Genomic DNA, 20,666 nt, shown 5'->3' with positions numbered 1-20,666 from the left:
AGTGAGCGGAGGGCTGCCCTGCGGTGGGGTGGGGGGGTGTTTCTCGGGGTGGAGATGCTTTTAGCCCCTCAGGGTGCTGCAGAGAATTGAGTTAAGCAGATTTTCACAGTCAGATTCTTTAATAAAAGCCCTGGGAATGTGTTGCCATGGTTATGCCGGTTTTGACAGTTAGGAGCTTAGGGCTAAGTGGCTTCCCCCAGGCCCTGCAGCTTTTAGCTGCTGCATTTAGATTTTTAACTTCCCCTCCCGGGAGACACTGTTCTGCAAAGGGGAAAGGATCGCAGACAGGTATGTCCTGGGAGCCACTGGGGAGGCGGGTGACTTTGATTTGAAAGAATGTATGCTTTATCCATAGACAAGAGGTAGAAAAAGGTGGTGATTAAGGGAAAGGGCTTTGTCAGAATCCCAGCTTTGTCATATACCATCTATGAGACTTTAAGCAGATGACCTTAAGCATTTTCCCTCAGAGAAATGGGGACCCTTCCAGTTCATAGGACAACAGTGTGCACTCGCAGGGTTAAACGAGATGATATATGAGCCATGAGAAGCTCCCAGGGAATGTTGTTCATTAGGTCCTTTCACTCCTGGTATCCCAAGGGCTCCTAGAATAACCCCAGATGCTGTATGAATGGCATCCTAATTTTTTTTAAATTAATTAATTAATTTGTTTTTGGCCGTGCTGGGTCTTCATTGCTGCACGTGGGCTTTCTCTAGTTGTGGCATGCAAGCTCAGTAGTTGTGGCTCGCGGGCTCCAGAGCGCAGGCTCAGTAGTTGTGGCGCACGGGCTGAGTTGCTCCGCGGCATGTGGGGTCTTCCCGGACCCGGGCTCGAACCCTTGTCCCCTGCATTGGCAGGCAGATTCTTAACCACTGAGCCACCGGGGAAATCCAATGACATCCTAATTTTTATGAGGAGGACTGAAGCAGTTGCTCAAGGACCTCCCCCACTGGCCTTTGAGACTTACGTGTGGCTGTTCTGACTTCATCTCCCACCACTGCCAAGTTCAGCCTGCCTCTTACTGTCCCCCTCTTTGTGACCCTCTCCCCTGGCTTTTCATGAGACCAGCTCCTTCTCCTCCTTTGGGTTTCAGCTCCTTAGGGTTTCACCCTAATCAATCACCCTAGTTACTAGTCATTCTCTATCACTTTATTTTCTTTAAATGATTCATTATAGTCCTATATGATTTTGTTTATCGTCTTTAAACAGCTCATCACCATCTGAAAGTTATTGTGTTTATTATCAGTCTCCCCTGACTAGAACGTAAGCTCTTATTTTTCTTACTATATTCCTTGGATTGAACCTAAACTTGGGGACCCTCCTCTGCTAGGAGTCTATGCCTAGCATTTGGGTTCTATGAATTTAGCTAGAACAAAAATTACATCTTTATTTTCACTAATCTCTAACTGAAATTTAGCATTTCCTTTCACTGTGAACGTAGGCAACAAACCACAGTCATATGAACTGTGCTTGAGACTTTGTCACCCATGACTGTTTTACAGATATCTTGAAATGTCATTTACACTGACCTCTTATAGGTTATTTTTTAGACCCACCACTAGATCTTGTTATTTAACGCAATGATAAAGAAACACATATGTTACTGTGTCACAATTCTAAAATATTTCGCTAACTACTTCAATACATTTGGTTTCTTTTATGACCCCCTGCGTTTGCTCTATGAATGTAAAAATCATCAGCCTGGGACATAATCTAACCTATATAATAGACCTCTTCCTCCATCTTCAAAGCTAGCCATGGCAGGTCAAGTCCCTCTCAAGTCTCACATCTCTCCTACCTCTCCTTCCATCTTATCTCTTTAACTCTTCTGCCTGCCTTCCTCTTCCACTTTTAAGGGCCCATCTGATTACATTGGAGGCACCTGGATAATCCAGGATAATCTCCCCATAGGGATAATCTCCCTATATTAAAGTCCTTAATTCCGTTCGGAAAGTTTTTTGCTTTTGTTTGTTTGGTTTTTGTCATGTAGCATAGCATATTTACAGGTTCCAAGGGTTAGAGCATGGACGTCCTTGGGGGGGGCCATTATTCTTTTTTTTTTTTTTTTTTTTTTTTAGGAAAAGAGGAGAGTTTTATTTGAGCCAAAGTGAGGACTCTGGCCCAAAAGACAGTCTCTCAGACAACGCTGAGGAACTGCTCTGGAGAAGCATGGTTTCCTCTCAGAGCAAAGAACATCAAACGAGTCAGGGATACATTCCTTGAAGGTTTCAACAAAAAGCAGGTCAGCACATACACAGCGAGTCAGTATGGCCTTGGCACCTGGGAAGGGAGTCTTATCATGGAAGGAGTACCATCTTTGGCTTTCCAGGAAGGAAAGCATTTAATCTTTATTTTTAATATGGATATTCTTTACTTATGGTCAGTGTGCCCTTTTCTTTAATAATTAAAGCAGATGTACAATATATGTTTTAGGCCACAAATAGGCTATTCTAGTTAGCATAAACTTCAAGTTAACTCATGTATAAGCCAGAATGATTTCTCATACATCAATATGTGAAAATTTCTTTGGTCATTTCCTTGGGGGGCCATTATTCTGCCTCCCATATCAATGTTCACTGTAGTTTTTACAACCCTGTTTGTAATATGTTGGGAGAAATAGGAGGCACGATAATATCTACCTTATCTAACCATAGTGGTGAGGTGCAAGTGAAATAAACAGTGATATTTATATAGAATTCATCATCCTAAAAAAAGAAAAAAAAAAAAAAAAGAGGCATTAACCTGAGAAAGTGGTCCATAGGTTTCACAAGATTTCTAATAGAGATCATGGCACCAAAAAGTTATTTAACTGTGGTCTAGAACAGGGCTTGGCATATTGTAGGAGCTTGATAAAGATGTTTTTGAGTGAATGAGTTATTAGTTAGATGAAGGGAGGTAGAGAAGGAAACAGTGTCCTAGCAGAGGAAACAGCATTCAAAGGCTCAGGGGCTCTGTAATCTGTTCTAGAGACAGAACTGTCTGGTGTGGTTTGGGCTTCGAGAGCAGCAATGCGGAGGGATTTGAGCAGACACTAACAGGGTAAGCTGGCTGAACTTCATCCTGGGTTCGTGGGAGGCCAGTAGGAGGTATTAGGCAGGACAGGAATAATGATATTTGGGTATAAAAAAAATCCCTACGGCTGCCAAGAGGAGAGGAAAATGAAGAAAGCAAGCATAGATGCCAATTAAGAGGCCACTGTAGGGCTTCCCTGGTGGCGCAGTGATTGGGAGTCCCCCTGCCAATGCAGGGGACACGGGGTCTTGCCCCGGTCCGGGAAGATACGACGTGCTGCGGAGCGGCTGGGCCCGTGGGCCATGGCCGCTGAGCCTATGCGTCTGGAGCCTGTGCTCCGCAGCGGGAGAGGCCACAACAGTGAGAGGCTCGCGTACCGCACACACACACACAAATAATAATAATAAAGACGAGGTCTATTAAAAAAAAAAAAGAGGCTACTGTAGCTGGTTTGAAGTAGGCTGGGAGTGGAGGTAGAAGAAAGTGGATGGATTTGAGAGCGATTTCGGAGATGAAATAGACACCACCTGAGGGCTGATTAGAAGTAAGGGGTGAGGGAAAACAGGAAGTACAGCACCACTGTGGCTTTCCTGCCTGAGTTCCTGAGTGATGGTGGGTAGCTTACTGAGAGAGGGACATCGTGGGAAGGAGGAGTGAGGTATGGGGACCGGCCCCAGGGCACCTGAAACTGCAGGTTAACACTGTTCTTATTTTGTTCATCCTGCCTTCGCTAAAATGCCTTGGAACTCAAACGATGGTTTGAGACCCCTATTTTAGTCCTAGTTTTGCCACTAACTTGCTACCTCAGGCACCTTTCTCAACTTCTTTGTTTTTTCGGCTGAACAATGGAGCCACTGATACTTGGTCCTGTGACACCTCACATGCTAGAGTAATGCCCTGCTCCTAACCCTTCTACTTTTTTGTGTCAAATCAGAAACATTTGAGCCTATGACTTTGCCAGAGGAGTCTCAAAGTTAATGATTTTTCTCTAAACCTTGAATAATAACTAGGATCTCATTTTAATATCACGATGAAATTAATTAATATTATTAATTTAAAAAGTCAGTCTGTATTGATCCCTTATCATACCTCACACACTCTGCTGAGTGTTTTACGTACATTATTCCTTTTTATTCTCTATGATAACATTATGAGGTGGATTTTTTTCATACCCAATTTACAGATAAGGAAACTGAGGCTAGGGTTTTAAGTTATTTCCCCAAAGTCACATAGTTGTAGTTGGTAGAGCAGAAATTGGAACTCATTCAGTCTGACTCTAGAACCTGTACCCTTTTTTTTTGGCTGTGCCGTGTGGCTTTGCAGGATCTTAGTTCCCCGACCAGGGATTGAACCTGGGCCCCCGGCATTGGAAGTGCAGGGTCCCAACTACTGGACTACCAGGGAATTCCCTAGAATCTGTACTCTTAATCACTACATATTCCTGCCTTCTTGGATTAATCACTGTTTTGGTCCAGGTGTTTGTAGGAGTTATCCTGACCCCAAGGTTCTAGATTGAATTGGATCATGTCTCCATTCCATACCCTGTGCAAAGTCCAGACCCTCCCTGAGATTCAGGTGGGGTCGCATTGTTATGGCAATCTGGCTTGGAACTCCTGCTTCTGTGGAATTCTTTCAGTCTCTGGACCAGACTGCACATGTTCTCTTCCTTGTCTGTGCTCTGTTGCCCAGCTATGGCACCCAGATACTATCCCTGATTTCTGCCAGGTTACTTACTCATACATTGTAACACATTTTGCGGAGGGTTTATAACACAGAAAAATGCAAAGTAAAAAAAATCTAATAGTAGTTATCTCCATTTTTCAAAAGTTGCATAGTGATTTTGCCATTGTATTAGATAAGATTTCAGCTAAGCTGCTGAAACAATGAGATCCTCCCCTTGGCGCCCTGACTCTCCCACAGAAAAAACACTTGGCTTTATCTCTCTCTCCCAGTCTAAGCTGAGTGGACACTTTGCTTCCCACTGTGGTTGGAAAAAGGAACTTCCAACCACAGTTCCTTCTGTCTTGTTGCTTTGCCATCCCCTGGGAGTGACTGTGTCCTGATCTGTGTAGTCAAAGCCAGGTCAAACCACATCTACAAACAGCCCATTGTAAGGGTAGAAGAGGAGGGAATGGAGACCAAGGATTTCCTCCTGAGCAAGTAGTTGGACACATCACTTCCGTTCTCATTTCACTGGCAAGAATGTAGTTATGTGACCATGCTGGCTGCAGTGGAGCCTGGGAAGTTTAGTCTCTGACAAGGCTGTCAGGTGCACAGCTGTAACTCTTTTACTACACAAGAAGGGAAGAACAGGGTTTTGAAGGTAACTAGAGGTCTCTGCTTCAACCAACCAGCCTCTTGCCCTTTGCTTAAACTTGTTCTTTCTCTTCTTTCTCTGTTTCCCCTTTCCTTTAATTTCAGCACTCTCCCTCTCCCTCCCCATGCTGCCCTCATTCTTATTTATTTCTAAAGCAGAACAGTTTAACCATCTCTCATTTTCCCCCCACCTGTTCTCCCATGTCTTAGGATCTCACTTTCCATCCCAAAGGACCAATAAAGCTATTGTCCTAAACAAAGACATTTTATATTCAAATTGGGAGTTGGCGCCAGATGTTAAGATATATATATTTTTTCTTACCTGGTACATGGTAAAAATAAAACAAGGCACCATTTTAAGACATTTCCCTCCAAAATACTTAGTTAAGATCCAAAGAAATCCATTGGCCTGTCATGTAAACATCCCAAATCCTAAGTGACTGAACAAACCCTCAAGACAAAGAGGCTGCTCACTGCTTAAAATGAAAAAATTTCACCCTACAACAGAGCGGAATATCTGGACTTCCAAGAAAAAGTTGCATGAGGGGCAGCTGTTACTCTTGTTACTTGAAAAGTAAAATGATCTTTGTGAGAGAGTTTTACACTCTCCTTCCCCACTTTCCTAGAGACCACCTGCCCTCAGTGCTGCCAAACTATGCAAGCATTTAAAGTTTCTGCTAGGACTGGTATATATCATGTTTGACTACATTTCACTGGGCAAAGCAAGTTATGTGGACGAACCCCAAACCAATGGAGCAGGAATCTATCACTCTTCCCACAGGGAGACTACAAATCACAAGGCAAAGGATGTGGATGGATAGTCTTATTAGGGGGAGTGAGTGGATACTGGCGCACAATAATCCATTTATCAGGTCATAAGAGGTAGGATTGGGAATGGAGATTGAATTCTGGGCACGGAGACTCCTGAATGTTAGACCATGTAATTGGGGCTTTATTGAAAGGCTACAGAGAATCATTGAAGATTTTAAGCAGGCTGGTGATGTTATCAGAGCCATGCCTTAGGAATGCCAATTAAAAGAATGACCTGGGGCTTCCCTGGTGGCGCAGTGGTTGAGAGTCTGCCTGCCGATGCAGGGGATGCAGGTTCGTGCCCCGGTCCGTGGAAGATCCCACGTGCTGTGGAGCGGCTGGACCCATGAGCTGTGGCCGCTGACCCTGCGCGTCCGGAGCCTGTGCTCTGCAACGGGAGAGGCCACAACAGTGAGAGGCCCACATACCACCAAAAAAAAAAAAAAAAAAAAGAATGACCTGCTCTGCCTTCTGAACTCACCATTGTGGAAAGAGGTGCGGTGAAGTTGAATTAATTAGTTGTTACAAGTTGGCATTTTATTCCTGCCTCTATCTGCACAATAGGGTAAGTGGACAATGGGTTAAGCCACTGTATTTGTCAGGGTTCTCCTGAGAAACCAATAGTATATATGATAATAGGAGTAATAGTAGTATACATATATATGGAGATTGGAAAGAGAGATTTTAAGGAATTGGCTCATGCAATTTGGAGACTCACAGTCCAATATCTGGAGCATAGACTGGCAGGCTGGAGACCAAGGGAAGAGGGGCAGACTGCAAGGAGAATTCTCTCTTCCCCAGGGAAGTCATTCTTTTTCTTTTTCTCTAAGGCCTTCAACTGATTATATGAGGCCCACCACATCATGGAGGGTAATCTGCTTTACTCAAGTCCACTGCTTTAATTTTTTAAAATAAATTTATTTATTTTTGGCTGCGTTGGGTCTTCATTGCTGTTTGTGGGCTTTCTTTAGTGGCGGAGAATGGGGACTACTCTTTGTTGTGGTGCGTGAGCTTCTCATTGCGGTGGCTTCTCTTGTTGCAGAGCATGGGATCTAGGCGCACAGGCTTCAGTAGTTGTGGTGCACGGGCTTAGCTGCTCTGCAGCATGGGGAATCTTCCTTGACCAGGGATCGAACCTGTGACCCCAGCAGTGGCAGGCGGATTCTTAACCACTGCGCCAGCAGGGAAGTCCCTTAGATGTTAATCTACCCTAAAAATACCTTCATAACAACATCAGACCAGTGTTTGGCCAAATATCTGGGTACCACTAGATACTGGCCTGGCCAAGTTGACATGTAAAATTCAGCACCACAGCCACAGACCTTTATCTTAGCCCTTATCTTTAAAATAGGCATAGATTCAGCTGGGCTATTGAGATTGCACGAGTAAATGGAAAGAGGTTGGTAGGAATGATGGGCTCTGTGGGATGGCTGTAGGGGCTGACATCCACCATATAGGCAGCCAGGCCTCCCTCTTCAAAATCTACTAGTGGAAAATCGTCTTCTGAGAAGTAGTATCAGTGAAGTGCTCCAATGACCTACCCTCTTGCTACGGCCTCTGCCCTAGTTCAAGCCTTTGCGACCTTTTCTCTAGGTTCAGGCATTTCTTCCTCATGCTACCACTCCCTTTTCCCAAGCACAAATCTGAGCTCCTTAGATGAAACCCCCTCGGTGGTGCTCCATTGCATTCCCACAAGACTGAGTACATTAGGCCATCCAAGACCTGGCCTCTGTGCTATAGAATCTCTAGTCCTAGCCACCCCCCAACCCTGCCTTTGGAGCCTTAGGCCTTGTGAGGACATGCCCCATCAGCCACCTCTGGGGAGAGGTATCCCCTACAGCCCCTACTTGTATCTGTTTTATCTACTGGGTTCCCACATAAAATGTTTTGTTTGGAGAAAGGAGTCCGTGCGTGTGTAGTGGGGAAGGGGGAGTTTGAAGAGTACTCATTTGATAACACCAAACTGCTCATCGCTTACTGCATACTCCATGCCATTTCATACTTCTGCTTCTTTGTTTATGCTACTCCTGCCCCTGGGAATGCCCAGTTTTCTAAGCCTGGGACCGACTCTTCTTTTGCTATGCACAGAATGTTTGTGTTCCCCTAAATCCATATACTGAGGCCACAGTCCCCAGTGTGATGGTATTTGGAAGTGGGGCCTTTGGGAAGTCATTAGGTTTAGATGAGGTCATGGGAGTGTTGCCCCGTTGAGGGGCTTAGTCCTCTTATAAGAAGAGGAACAGACCAGAGCCCCTTCTCTCTCTCCACCGTGTGAGGATACCTTGAGAAGGCAGCCTTGGGCAAGCCAGGAAGAGGGGGTCTCACTGGACACTGAATCTGCCGGCACCTTCATCTTTGACGTCTAGTTTACAGAATGGTAAGACATAAAATTCTGTTGTTTATGCCACCCAATCTATGGTGTTTTGTTATAGCAGCCTGAGCTAACTAAGACATTCCTCAAGCCTTAGCTCAAGAAACTCCACTTCCAAGAGTCTGATCTAAACCCCAGGGTGGGCTAATGTGTTTTGTCTGTGTTCCCACTGAAACCTGTGCATGTAGCTATGTTTTTTTACTTCATTAAATTGAAAACTTACTTGTTTATGTGTGTATTTCCCCCATTAGGCAGTAAACTTTTGAAAACTGGGATTATTTCTTTATTCCCTCAGCACCTGGTATAGCTGGAGCTCAAAACAGTGTGTGTGTGTGTGTGTGTGTGTGTGTGTGTGTGTGTGTGTGTATGAGACATTAATGAAACCAGTCTTCTGGAAAAGGTCCCCATCCTCCCATGTCTACCTTAAGCCCCACCACCTCTGAGAAGCCCACCATGGTTGCTACAGTCCTCAGTGATCTGTATCTAATCATCTAATGAGACTCTATGACATCATGAATCTGTACCACATGGCTGAATATGAATTCATCCTCCATCTCCATTTTCCTAGACATAAAAATTCCACTAATAAGATCAATTTAAGAAAATCAGAGCACTGAAAAAATAAATTCAAAACATTAAAAGTTATCCATAATCTTATCACTTTTTCAGTAAACACCTCCTTTTAAGATTTTTAAAGAGTTTCTATTGAAATAATGTCTTTTCAAAAATAAATGAAAGAAATACAGGTTCATTATAGAATGCTTTGAAAACATAGAAGAATATAAAGAAGAAAATTAAAAGCATCCATTATCCCATCACCCAGAGACAACCACAGTAACTCTTTGGTGCAATTTCTTCCAGTCTCTTTTCTAAGTGTGTATGTATATGTATGGATTATTATAATAACTAATATTCATTGAACATGGTCTACTCCAGGGCTCTAAGTAGTATAAGCTCATTTACTTTTCAATAATCCAGTGAGGAAAATATTTATTATCTCTATTTTAGAGACAAAAATCCTGAGACACAGAGAGATTAAGTAATTTGTTCAAGACACACAATAGGTAAGATAGTGGATCCCTGTGTGTGTGTGTGTGTGCATTTGTGTGTGTGTATATATATATATGTATTAATGTTTATATATATACCCATTTTGGGGGGAAGCTGCTAAGGGTTGCAAGTTTTACATTCACAAGAGTTGATGAAAAAGTTAGCTCCTAGAAAACACTTGGCAGTTGGCTGATGGTTTGCAGACAACCTCTGCATGATTATTTCACAGCCTGACATGCTGGTGCTACCTAAGGATCAAGGCTCTGCTTGTCTGTTGGCTCCAGTCCTGCTTCAAAGAGGACTTCAAGGGTCAATTCAGGCTAAAGCTTCTCCATTTTTGATGACTTAGACAGCTAAAGAATACTTCTCAGGTTTATTCCAAGGAAAGCCAAAATAGTTGCTTTTCCCTCAGGAGAACTCATATAAAATGACATGTATCCAGTTCTTATCACAGTTGTATTTTTTAAAATTGATTAAAATGATTACTGTGGATCATAAAAATATTCGATAAATACCTAACAAAAATTAATTATTATGGATCATGAGAATAGGTGCTCAAGTAATAGTCTCCAGGAAATAAAAAGTAAAGCTCATGGTAGCTAACAGTGACCCACAGGCAAAGCTTTCTGAAATATATGGTAGCATTCCAATTATTTACTGCGGTATAATGCAGGAATCATTTATTGTTAACGGGTCTCAGGAGGTGGTTTTCACTTGGAGTCTCCCATGAGGTTGCAGTCAGATGGTGATTAGGACTGGAAGCATCTCAAAGGCTGTCTGTTCTCTAGGACTTTGACTGGAGGTGACAACTGGAACATCTATATGTTGGCATCTCCATTGCCATTTGGGCTTCCTCATACCAAGGCAGCTGGGTTTGAAGAGTAAATACCCGAGAGAGAACCAGTCTAAAACATCTTTTATTTTTTTTATTTATTTATTTTTTTAATTTTTTTCGGTATGCGGGCCTCTCGCTGTTGTGGCCTCTCCCGTTGCGGAGCACAGGCTCCAGACGCGCAGGCCCAGCGGCCAAGGCTCAAGGGCTTAGTTGCTCCGCGGCATGTGGGATCTTCCCGGACCAGGGCACGAACCCGTGTCTCCTGAATCGGCAGGCGGACTCTCAACCACTGCGCCACCAGGGAAGCCCTAAAACATCTTTTATAACCTAGCCTCAGAATTCACTCAGTGTCCTCAAATCCAGCCCATATTCAAGGGTAAGGAAATTGGATTCTACCTCTTGATGCGAGGAGCGTCAAAGAATTCACAGACATGTTTTAAAGCCATCATACTAGAAACTCTTCAAACTTTATGGTTCTCACCAGAGAATGGTCATTCCTCTGTTCACTCTTACAGTGCGTTCATTCTCTGAAAGGTCCTGGGGCACACGGAGAGCTTCAGCACACTTCGACTTGTTCTCAGAGGTTCCCGTATTAGGTGCATTACCTTTTAGGACAAACAGCTCTACAATGCCATCTATCTCCTGGATTTTGTCACTGCCTTTAAAAACACTTGATGGTTCTGAAAGTGCTTTGTGGGGTCCGCCATGATTCTCCGCATGCAGCTCCAAAGGGGAAAGGCTGTATGAGGAGGCTGGATGCGTTTTCCTCTGTCTTGTGGGCTTTCCCTCCCCAGATCAGCTTCATGGGATGACTGAGGTAAAACGGAAGGCTTTACTTAAGTCAACAACAGGTAGTAACTAGAAGGAGGACAGCCATCAGAGAAGCAAAAAGTAAGTGGATCAGTCTTTTGGGCCATGATTATGTTGTTAATAATACTCAGCATTTATTGAGCTCTTCTTGTATGCTGGGCTCCGTGCAAAGCATGTTGCCTGCATTACGTCATTTAACAACTCTTCTTACCAGCATTAAGTGATAGGCACTATTTTTTTTTTTTTTTTTTCCGGTACACAGGCCCCTCACTGTTGCAGCCTCTCCGGTTGCAGAGCACAGGCTCCGGACGCGCAGGCTCAGCGGCCATGGCTCACGGGTCCAGCCGCTCCACGGCATGTGGGATCTTCCCGGATCGGGGCATGAACCCGTGTCCCCTGCATCGGCAGGCGGACCCTCAACCACTGTGCCACCAGGGAAGCCCGATAGGCACTGTTTTTATCTTCACTTTATAGAAAACATTTGTTGCAGTGGTTGAGTGACTCGCTCAAAGCTGCACAGCTACTAGCAGATAGAGCCTGTATTTGAACTCAGGTATGTCTGACTCCAAGGCAGAATAGTCATTATCAGTGTGAGGAGTCAGAACCCTAATGCTTGGGCTTGAAACCTCACTTTGGGTGATCTTTGACAATTAACCTCTTTGTATTGCAATTTTCTCGTTGGCAGAGAGGGGATGTTATATATACGCCACTGAGGTTTTAACATTAAATGGGATGAGGTATTTAGCACTCAACAAATGTTAACTATTCCCCCTTCTCCTCTACTACTTACATCTGCTAGGATGGTGATTTATTCTAAAGGATAATATACTAAAAATCCAGAGGTCTGAGGAAGTACAAAATGAGGAATCAGCCATAGACCCATTGTCAGACCTCATTTCAGTTGTGAAATTTCAGTTGTGACTCTATGTTCCCATCTGCAAAGTGGGCACAAGACTGAGACTTTGTCATGATAAATGGAGGCATCCCAAGTTTCTCCAATATGGCATCCCAAGCCATTCTCTATTTCCAGGTCCAACTAAGTTTGCAAACTACTTGCCAAACCAAATACAAACGTTCATAATGGAAACTGATTCAGGAACTCAGAGTCAGAAAGGAGGGCTGGTGACAAGCCCTCTCCACTTCCTTGCTGGGTTTCAAGCACTTTCTAATCCCTAGTGTCCAGATTCTGGTCTCTTCTTTTTGGGGTTAAGCTCTGGAGAGTGGGGCTATGATTTCCTAAAATGTGTTGGAAAGCTGTGAGATCTGTTGCAGCAGGATTTCTTCCACTGTCTCTATGAGTAACTTGGAGGCTCTGGCTGGAAAGGGCCCAATGCAGAGCCCAGCAGGTGGTGTGGCCCTCTCTCTCCCATCGGTGCAGCTCAGCTCCCAATCAGTGCTGCCTTCCCAACCCGAAGAGGCTTGGAAGTTTTCACACAGGCTCTAAGCTGTTGATGTGTGTGGTACAGCCCCCTCCCAGGCAGGTTGATTTGTGAATGCGCTGAACTCTAGTGTACTAGGTGGCCTAACCACAGAGAGAAGTGTTTTGTTTCTCTACCGGATACACCTGCCCCAAACGCAGTGCTCCCTCATGCTGCAGGCTCTGGTTTGTTTGAAAGATTGTACCCTCCAGATAAACCAGAGGGTACAATTGTGTGCACTGAGAACCTGTGGAAGCTGAAAAGGAATGAAATTGATTTTCTTTCCTTGGGGGGCAAGGGACAATTGTATAAAATTGTTTTTCTATCCAAATGACCATTCATCGCTTTCCTGTTAGTCATTATTTCTCAAAGCGTACCACCAAGAGGATTTTAGGGATACGTGGACACAGCATTAAAGAGCATTGAGTCACAGACTGAGAAACTTAGTCCCTTTTTAATTTTTTTTCAGTCTTTCTGGTTTTGTCAGGAAAAAGAGTTTTCATTTGAAGCTCATATTTTTCTTTTTTTTTTTAAACATCTAACACTTGTTAATCTCCCTTTAAAAACACACATACAGCAAATGAGTATAGACCTCAGATTTGGAGTCTTTAGTTAGATGTTATATCTTCTTAAATGCTATAATATTGCCTAGATAAAATATGATAATTTTTTTGTTTTTGTTGTGATTATTCTTAGAATTATCTTTAATTTATGGTAAGGGATAGCAGTTTACCATTTATTTTAGGCATATTATGTTTCTTTTTAAAATAAATGTATTCGAGTTTAAAAAATCAGTTAATTTAAAGAAAAATATTAAGTAAATAATTGTACAGGTGCTATTCATAAATAGTATAAGTCATGGGGTTAGTATGTGGTGATATTTGGGTGTGGTAGAAATTGGGAAGGGAGTACACAAATATCTGACGTATAAGCAACTAGGCTTTGGAGTCAGACAAACTTGGGTTTGAATCACTGTCTACCACCTACTAGATGCATGACCTTGAGCAGCTATTTAATCTAGTTCCACATCTGTAAAATCATGAGAATGTCAGTTCGTTTTTCACGTTAGGTTTTGTGAAGACAATGCATGAAAGGCTGTAATGCATGGTCCTGGAACATACTCAAGAAAGTTAGCCATTATATTTTATTTTTATTTTTATTATTTATTGCCAGGAAACCGTGCTTATGTAAGCACAGTGCCTGGTACATAGCACACAGTAAAGTGCAACTGCTCCTATAATTGCCGTTTTTATCATTAACATCATGTGTTAGTTTGTGTCTGCTCTGAAGCAGGTGTTCACATGGCATTAGATGTGCAAGGGATTTATGAGGGGGAAGGTCTGTTCAGGATAAAGGAGGAGGGAGCAGGAGAAAGTGGAGTCAGAAGTTCTGACACCTGTGAAAGGAAGGTGGTTTGGGCTGAAGGTGTCTCAGACTTCGGTGCAGTTGCAAGAAAGCTTTGGCCAGGTGGATGAGGAGTCCTGGAGTCAAAGTCGACCCCTGGAGAAGTCCCCCTTCTGTGCTCAGTTACTGGCTGGGAGCAGCTCATGGAAGTATGGTCTTGATGTGAACATGGTGGCGAATCCAGAAGGCAGCATCTGGGTCACTTATGCCCCACCCCCCCATAGCAGGAGATCTGAGCAGCACATTTTGTGACTGCCGTGAAGATCGCCGCCATCTTACTCATAAAAAAGGAGCCTGAGTGTTTTCTCCAATTCATTTATCCGGTTAACTAACACCTGGTCATTGCAACCCAGAGAGAGATTAAAATTATTTCACACCCAAAACTGAAATATAATACTTGGCTAACTAATGATTTTCTTGTCTCAATGCTCAACTAACAAGCCAAACACATTACTTATTTTAAAGAGTACATCTTGATCACAACTTTATTAACTGTTTTGTCTTTTAGCTCTAATTTTGGATTTCAAAAGTTTTGCATTTCAGGCAGAGAGCGAAGCACAATTGACACTTTCATGCAAATTGAATCTAATTGATGTCAGTCCACAGATGTGTTCGGCTCACACAGTGTTTAAAAGAATTTGGGGGGGGGGTCAACATTTTAAAACTGGGAGACACATTTTTTTTTTAATGTTGATTTTGATTTCTTCTCTTGAAAACCACAGATATGGAACACTGATCCTGAATTTCTGCATGACAGTATTATCTAGGGTGAAAGTGGCTGCCCCTCAAAGTGGGGCTCTCCTATTTGTTTCAGGACCTACCACCCACATAAAATATGCATATGCCCTTATACCCAGCAGGTTTCGCTGATTTATGGTCCTGTCTGATCCTTTGTGCAGAGAATGCTAACTGTGCCTCAATATTAGATTCTCCCCTTCTTCTATAGTGATGTTCCAGCTGTACTCATGACTGTCCATCTAGGACTACATTTCCCAGCCTCCCTTGCAGTTAGGTGTGGTCATGTGACTAAGTTCTGGCCAACACTATGAAAATGAAATGGATGTTTGGAACTCCAGACTGCTTTTAAAGAAAAGTAGGATGCCTTCTCTTGCCCCTTTTCTTTTTCTTACCAGCTGCAAAGTGGAAGTGATGGTGGGAGCTGGAGCATCCATCTGATATCACAAGATGGAAGCTACATATTGAGAATAGCGGAGCAAATAGGAGGAAACTGGGTCTCCGACATCAAGGAGTTACATACCAGCCCTGGAAAACCTATGCTCCGACTGTTACATCAGGAAAATGAACTTCCATTCTTATGTCTCTTTTTCACAGCAGCCTCAACTGTATCTTAACTAATACAACGCTGTTTGCAATTGAGTCTGTAGCACTTGGCTTAATTGGAATTGAGGTATATAAAGGAAAAGAAAATGTAGGATTCTGCAAGTTGTTTTTCCTTGTAAATGGGACCTATGTGGCCAGCATTTAATTGCAAATCAAATTTCACTGACAGCTTAGATGAGACATAATTTTTTTATGGTTAAAGCAATATTGGAAAGCCCTGGCCATGTCTCACAGGCTGTTTGCAGGTGGTGCCATTTTCTGGCTGTGGATGATTTGTCCACATGGCTCCTCAGGGGCTACTATATCCACAGCTACATGGCTCAGGTCCACAGGCTACATTCTCATCTCTTCTTCACCTCCACCTTGTCTTTGAAGGCCACACTTGAGCAGGCAGCCCTCCCACCTTTTCTAGGCACTGCCCTCTGAGTAAAAGAGAAGTAGAAACTTCTTGGTTGGTACTGTTCTGGCTTCCAGGGGTCCAAGAGAGGCTTCTAGTGCTAAGTTTGAAACCACTGAGGATCCTCACAGTTTCGATCTGAGCAGACCCTGCTGTATTATGTGAGGGTAAAGGGCTGTTTATGAAAATGATGTATGACAAAAAAAGAACTTACTACTCCCCAGAGGCAGGTACCAAAAATGGCATGTTATTGTGTCCTTTAGAATGATGAATGAAAGTACTGAATGAAATTTGGGTAATAATAATGCCAAACTATTTAGTTTGCCTGTGACAGAGGTCTCCAAACTGGGACTATTTTGGGGAACAGAACAGGAGAAGAAAAAACTACTGATTAATGAGCACTTAATGTGCCGTAAATGTTATGTACATTTTCTCATTTAATTATCTGAAAAATCCTATGAGGTAGTATAACTATTTTTTTTCTTAAAGCAGAAGTGCTAAGAAAAGTTAACTTGACAAAGATCACACAGTTAGGAAGTAAAAAGCCAGAGTTTTGACACTCTGGTGACCTATGTTCATTCCATATCATGCAGCCTTATGGATACGCTAAGGCTGGCCTAAACAGAAGGAGGAGACAAGCGAGATCATGGACCAAACTGCTGGGGGTGGAAGTATCTGGGTAAGGAGGGTAGCCTGTAATGGAGGCAGGAAAACAAGAAAAGAAAGTAGGAGAGAGACACGTTGAAAAGATTATATACCTGCATCAGATCATCCTAAGGCCTCCATGCTCTACAGAAGATCAGGATGAGTGCAATTCTCTGGTCCCTCAGGGAGGAGGAATTCTGCAAGAGGAAGGTTGCAGATACACATGGGGAGGGATTACTTGGCAGCAAGATGAGAAAAATCTGAAAAATAAATTTTACTACACTCTTTACACTGAAGGATATAGCTGACTAATTGGTTGGTGTGATATGGAGTAGCAAAGGAATTACAACTTAATAGTTAGCCAGACAGAGGAGTTAAAGTTTCTACTTATTTAAATAACTATGCTTTTCCCACACCTGGCAGATTCTTTTGTTTTGACATTTGTATCCTGGTTATTCTTTTATATGGATGCCTCTATGTCCATTCACACTGTTCTGCAAGATCAAAGGGGGAAATAATTCCCAAAGCAATGTTCTGGGACAAGTGATGCCATCAAACGTGAAGCAAAATTGTATCATTGTTCCTTTTTGTTTAATGATCTCTTACCTTCTGCCTCTTCAGAGAAACGGTTCATCTCTATTCACATTTAGTGGTAAAATATTTTCTAACAGCATCAGCAAAACCCCATTCAAAGTCAGTGACCAGCTTTTTAGACATAAGACACGTGCCAATTCTGTTTGGCACAAAATAACTACTAACAGATCTAATGTATTTCCTTCTCTCTTGGCCACTGACGGGTGTCTGACAGCTCCAAACTCCCTCAATATTAAGTCAATTAGTTAGACGGATAAAATCCTCAGAAATGGAGAGGTTGTCTAAGACGTAGTTGTCTACACTTCAGTGGTGGTGGGGTCCCAGCCTGGGGTCCCATTCAGGCTGTAAGGAGAATGGTGTCCTCTCCCCTGTGTCAATCAAGCTCTTTCTACAGAATGAGTCTCAAGTGACCGAATACCATTCTCCAGACAGGAGCAAGGAAGGATATAAATAGAAACATTGAAATGTAAAATGCATTTAATACACCTAACCTACTGAACTTCCTAGCTTAGCCTAGCCTAACTTAAATGGGCTCAAAACACTTCTTTTAGCCTACAGCTGGGCAAAATCATCTAACATAAAGCCTATTTTATAATGAAGTGTTAAATAACTCATGTAATTTATTGAATACTGTACTGAAAGTGAAAAACAGAATGGCTGTCTGGATACAAAATGGTTGTAAGTGCATCGGTTGTTTACCCGTGAGATCGAGGGGCTGATGGCAGCTGAGGCTCGCTGCCCATGCCCAGCATCACAAGAGAGGATAATGCTAGCCTGGAAAATATCAACATTCAAAATTTGAAATTACAGTTTCTACTGGATGCGTATCACTTTTGCAACATCATAAAGTTGAAAAATCATAACTTGAACCATCGTAAGTCCAGGACTGTATGTACCTGGGAACTGGAAAATACGTTGCCTCACCAAGCTGTCTGACTTAAGTCTCTTGCCTGCCTTGTATTGATAAAAGCAGAAATGTAACCCTCAGGGCCATGGACAACAGTTCTCCATCACCGTGACCCTGGCCTAGTGGAGAGGAAGTGAAACTAATTTGGGCAAAGACATGTCCTGTCTGTCCTGTCCATTCTTCCTGTGTGGCCCTGGGTAGAAGCAAAGGTTTTGCATGTTGGGCTAGAATACTAGGGAAAGAGGAAACAGTGTCGAGAGAAGGACTTTGGGGTCAGGGATCGTTCAAATATAAAAATTTCCTTTTGCTTTTTCACCTCACCTTTTTCTTTTTCTTTTTTTGGCCTCTCACTTTTGTGGCCTCTCCCATTGCGGAGCACAGGCACCGGACGCGCAGGCGCAGCCATGGCTCACGGGCCCAGCCGCTCCGCGGCATATGGGATCTTCCCAGACCGGGGCACAAGCCCGTGTCCCCTGCGTCGGCAGGCGGACTCTCAACCACTGCGCCACCAGGGAAGCCCTCTTTTCTTTATTAAAGTGAAGTTTCCAAGTAGAAAAGGCAATATTTGCCAGGAGTTACAGTTTACTTTATGATGATTGGGTTCTGAACATGAAGGCCCTCTTTACTCCGGCAGTAATTTAAAATAATAATAATGGTCGTGTATTTTAGCACTAGGTTATAGGTTCCTCATTTAATGCTGTGATAACCCTCTGAAACAGGGATTGTTATCCTCTCTTATGGATGGGGAAATTGAAGCCCAGAGGGGGTAAGTGGTTTGCCCTCAGTCACTAAGTTGGTCAGTGGCAGTCTGGGGTTTACTCTTTCTACCACACCTGTCACCATAATTCTCAGGTATGAGCAGCTGCTTCATGTTAAGGTTTCTATTCCCAGCAGTCCTCTGGGCTCAACGTGATAAGCACATGTTACTCTGCTTCCCACAGGTATGTTGTGGGGCTCCCCAGAAACTTCAGTCCCTCCTCTCTCCTGGTGCAGGCAGAAATACAGACAGCTGAATTTCTTTATCATTGCTTTAGATATGATAAAAATTCCCAAAGGGAATTTTATTCCTGACGTGGAGTTGGCAGCCTTTATTCATAAGGGATGCATTGGAATGTTCTGTTTTGGTGAGGAGACATTCTTAGAAATTGAAGACAAAGAAGAAAAGGGGGGAAGTGGGGGAGAGCTGAAGGGAGGATACTCACGTAGGGCCGGCAGTCTTGGCTCTTCTTCCAGCTCCTCTTTAGCTTTAGGGGTCTCTGCCTTCCTTCTCCTGGGAGAAAGCAAGGACTACTGCCTTTTAAGTCAAACAGACCTTGGTTCTGTTAAAAAAGAGACAACAGGTCCCAAATGGAGTCAGTTGTGCTAAGCCCACGTCACCAAACCGAAACTTAATACCTAACCTAATTGCAGTTTCAATATCCCCCAGGAATGTCATCTCAATTCCACGTTGGGATTTTCTGGTCAGCACCAATGAAGTAATCTGCCGAGTAGACGCTTTTTCATCCCCCAAAGGAAGATGAGGTAATTGCTCTTTCCTTATCCCTTCCCCGTCCTGCCTGTAAAAGTCTTCCGTTTTGTACAGCTCCTTGGAGTCGCTTTTTATTTGCTAGATGGGATGCTGTCTGATTCATGAATTGTTGAATAAAGCTAATTTGATCTTCAAATTTACTCAGTTTAATTTTGTTTCTTAACAGTTCAAATCTCAGCTCTGGTGAAAACTCTTGAGGAAGCTATTTAACCTCAGTTTTCTCCTCTATAAAATGGGCTAGGGACTTCCCTCATGGCTCAGTGGTTAAGGATCTGTGTGTCAATGCAGGGGACACGGGTTCAAGCCCTGGTCCGGGAAGATCCCACATGCCACGGAGCAACTAAGCCCATGTGCCACAACAACTGAGGCTGCGCCCTAGAGCCCGCGAGCCACAACTACTAAAGCCACGCGCCTGGAGCCTGTGCTCCACAACAAGAGAAGCCACCGCAATGAGAAGGCCACGCACCGCAACGAAGAGTAGCCCCGCTTGCCGCGACTGGAGAAAGCCCACGCGCAGCAACAAAGACCTAACACAGCCAAAAATAAATAAATAAATAAATTTAAAAATAAAATAAAATAAATGGGCTAATATTTGTATCTTCTTTGTTGGGTCATTGGGGAGACTGAATGCAATGTTCCTCTAAGCACGATATGCATATGTTTTTTCTGGTGATACATTTTTAAATGTAATAATTAAGCCCCTTATAGATAACTATCACGCCAAACGTGTCATTTCACAGGTCATATTGCTTAGGGCGAGGCTAAGTTAAAAAAAAAAAAAAGCAATCCAATTTAAGTCTATTTTGATAAAATATTAAACGTGTGATGTGGAGATGGCTAAAAGTGGTAGGGAGGGAACCCTGGGCCAGTATGAAAGCTGCTGGACTTCCCCACTCGTCCTGGTTAAAAGGAGGGCTACTTAGGACAAAGAAAACCTGGGAGACCCAGGTTGAATGTGAAGGCTGGATTACTCTGGGCCCCTGAAGTTAGCTGCTCTGTGGAGTCCCTGGAATTTCACCTCCCACTGTCCCACCCTCTCTTGGTGGTGGACTGGCTCCAGTGTCCTGAGTACAAGTCAAAGTTGACCCAGGGCGATCTAGCATCTAGCACCCGGGCACTGCCCTTTCTGGCCCCTTTCTCATTTCTTCTCACACTGCTTCCAGAACTCTCCCACCCCCATCAGTCCCACCCCACCTTGGCCTGCCCTTCCCAGTGTCACTGTCTCCCCCA

The 20,666-nt window shown here is 43.4% G+C and overlaps 1 long non-coding RNA gene across 2 annotated transcripts; it reads left to right on the top strand.

Moving 5' to 3' along the window:
* The first annotated feature begins 248 nt into the window (after positions 1–248).
* LOC136794430 (uncharacterized) lies at positions 249–19,968 on the top strand. Of its 2 annotated transcripts, XR_010841201.1 has the most exons (4): positions 2,189–2,240; positions 2,966–3,037; positions 19,335–19,429; positions 19,603–19,968. It is a non-coding gene; the product is annotated as an uncharacterized lncRNA (long non-coding RNA). The 2 variants fall into 2 exon arrangements; XR_010841200.1 differs by lacking the exons at positions 2,189–2,240; positions 2,966–3,037 and adding an exon at positions 249–288.
* The last annotated feature ends 698 nt before the right edge of the window (positions 19,969–20,666 follow it).

This window comes from Kogia breviceps, chromosome 6, assembly GCF_026419965.1.
Source record: "Kogia breviceps isolate mKogBre1 chromosome 6, mKogBre1 haplotype 1, whole genome shotgun sequence".
NCBI lineage: Eukaryota > Metazoa > Chordata > Mammalia > Artiodactyla > Physeteridae > Kogia > Kogia breviceps.
This window is presented reverse-complemented; position numbering and strand designations above follow the sequence as displayed.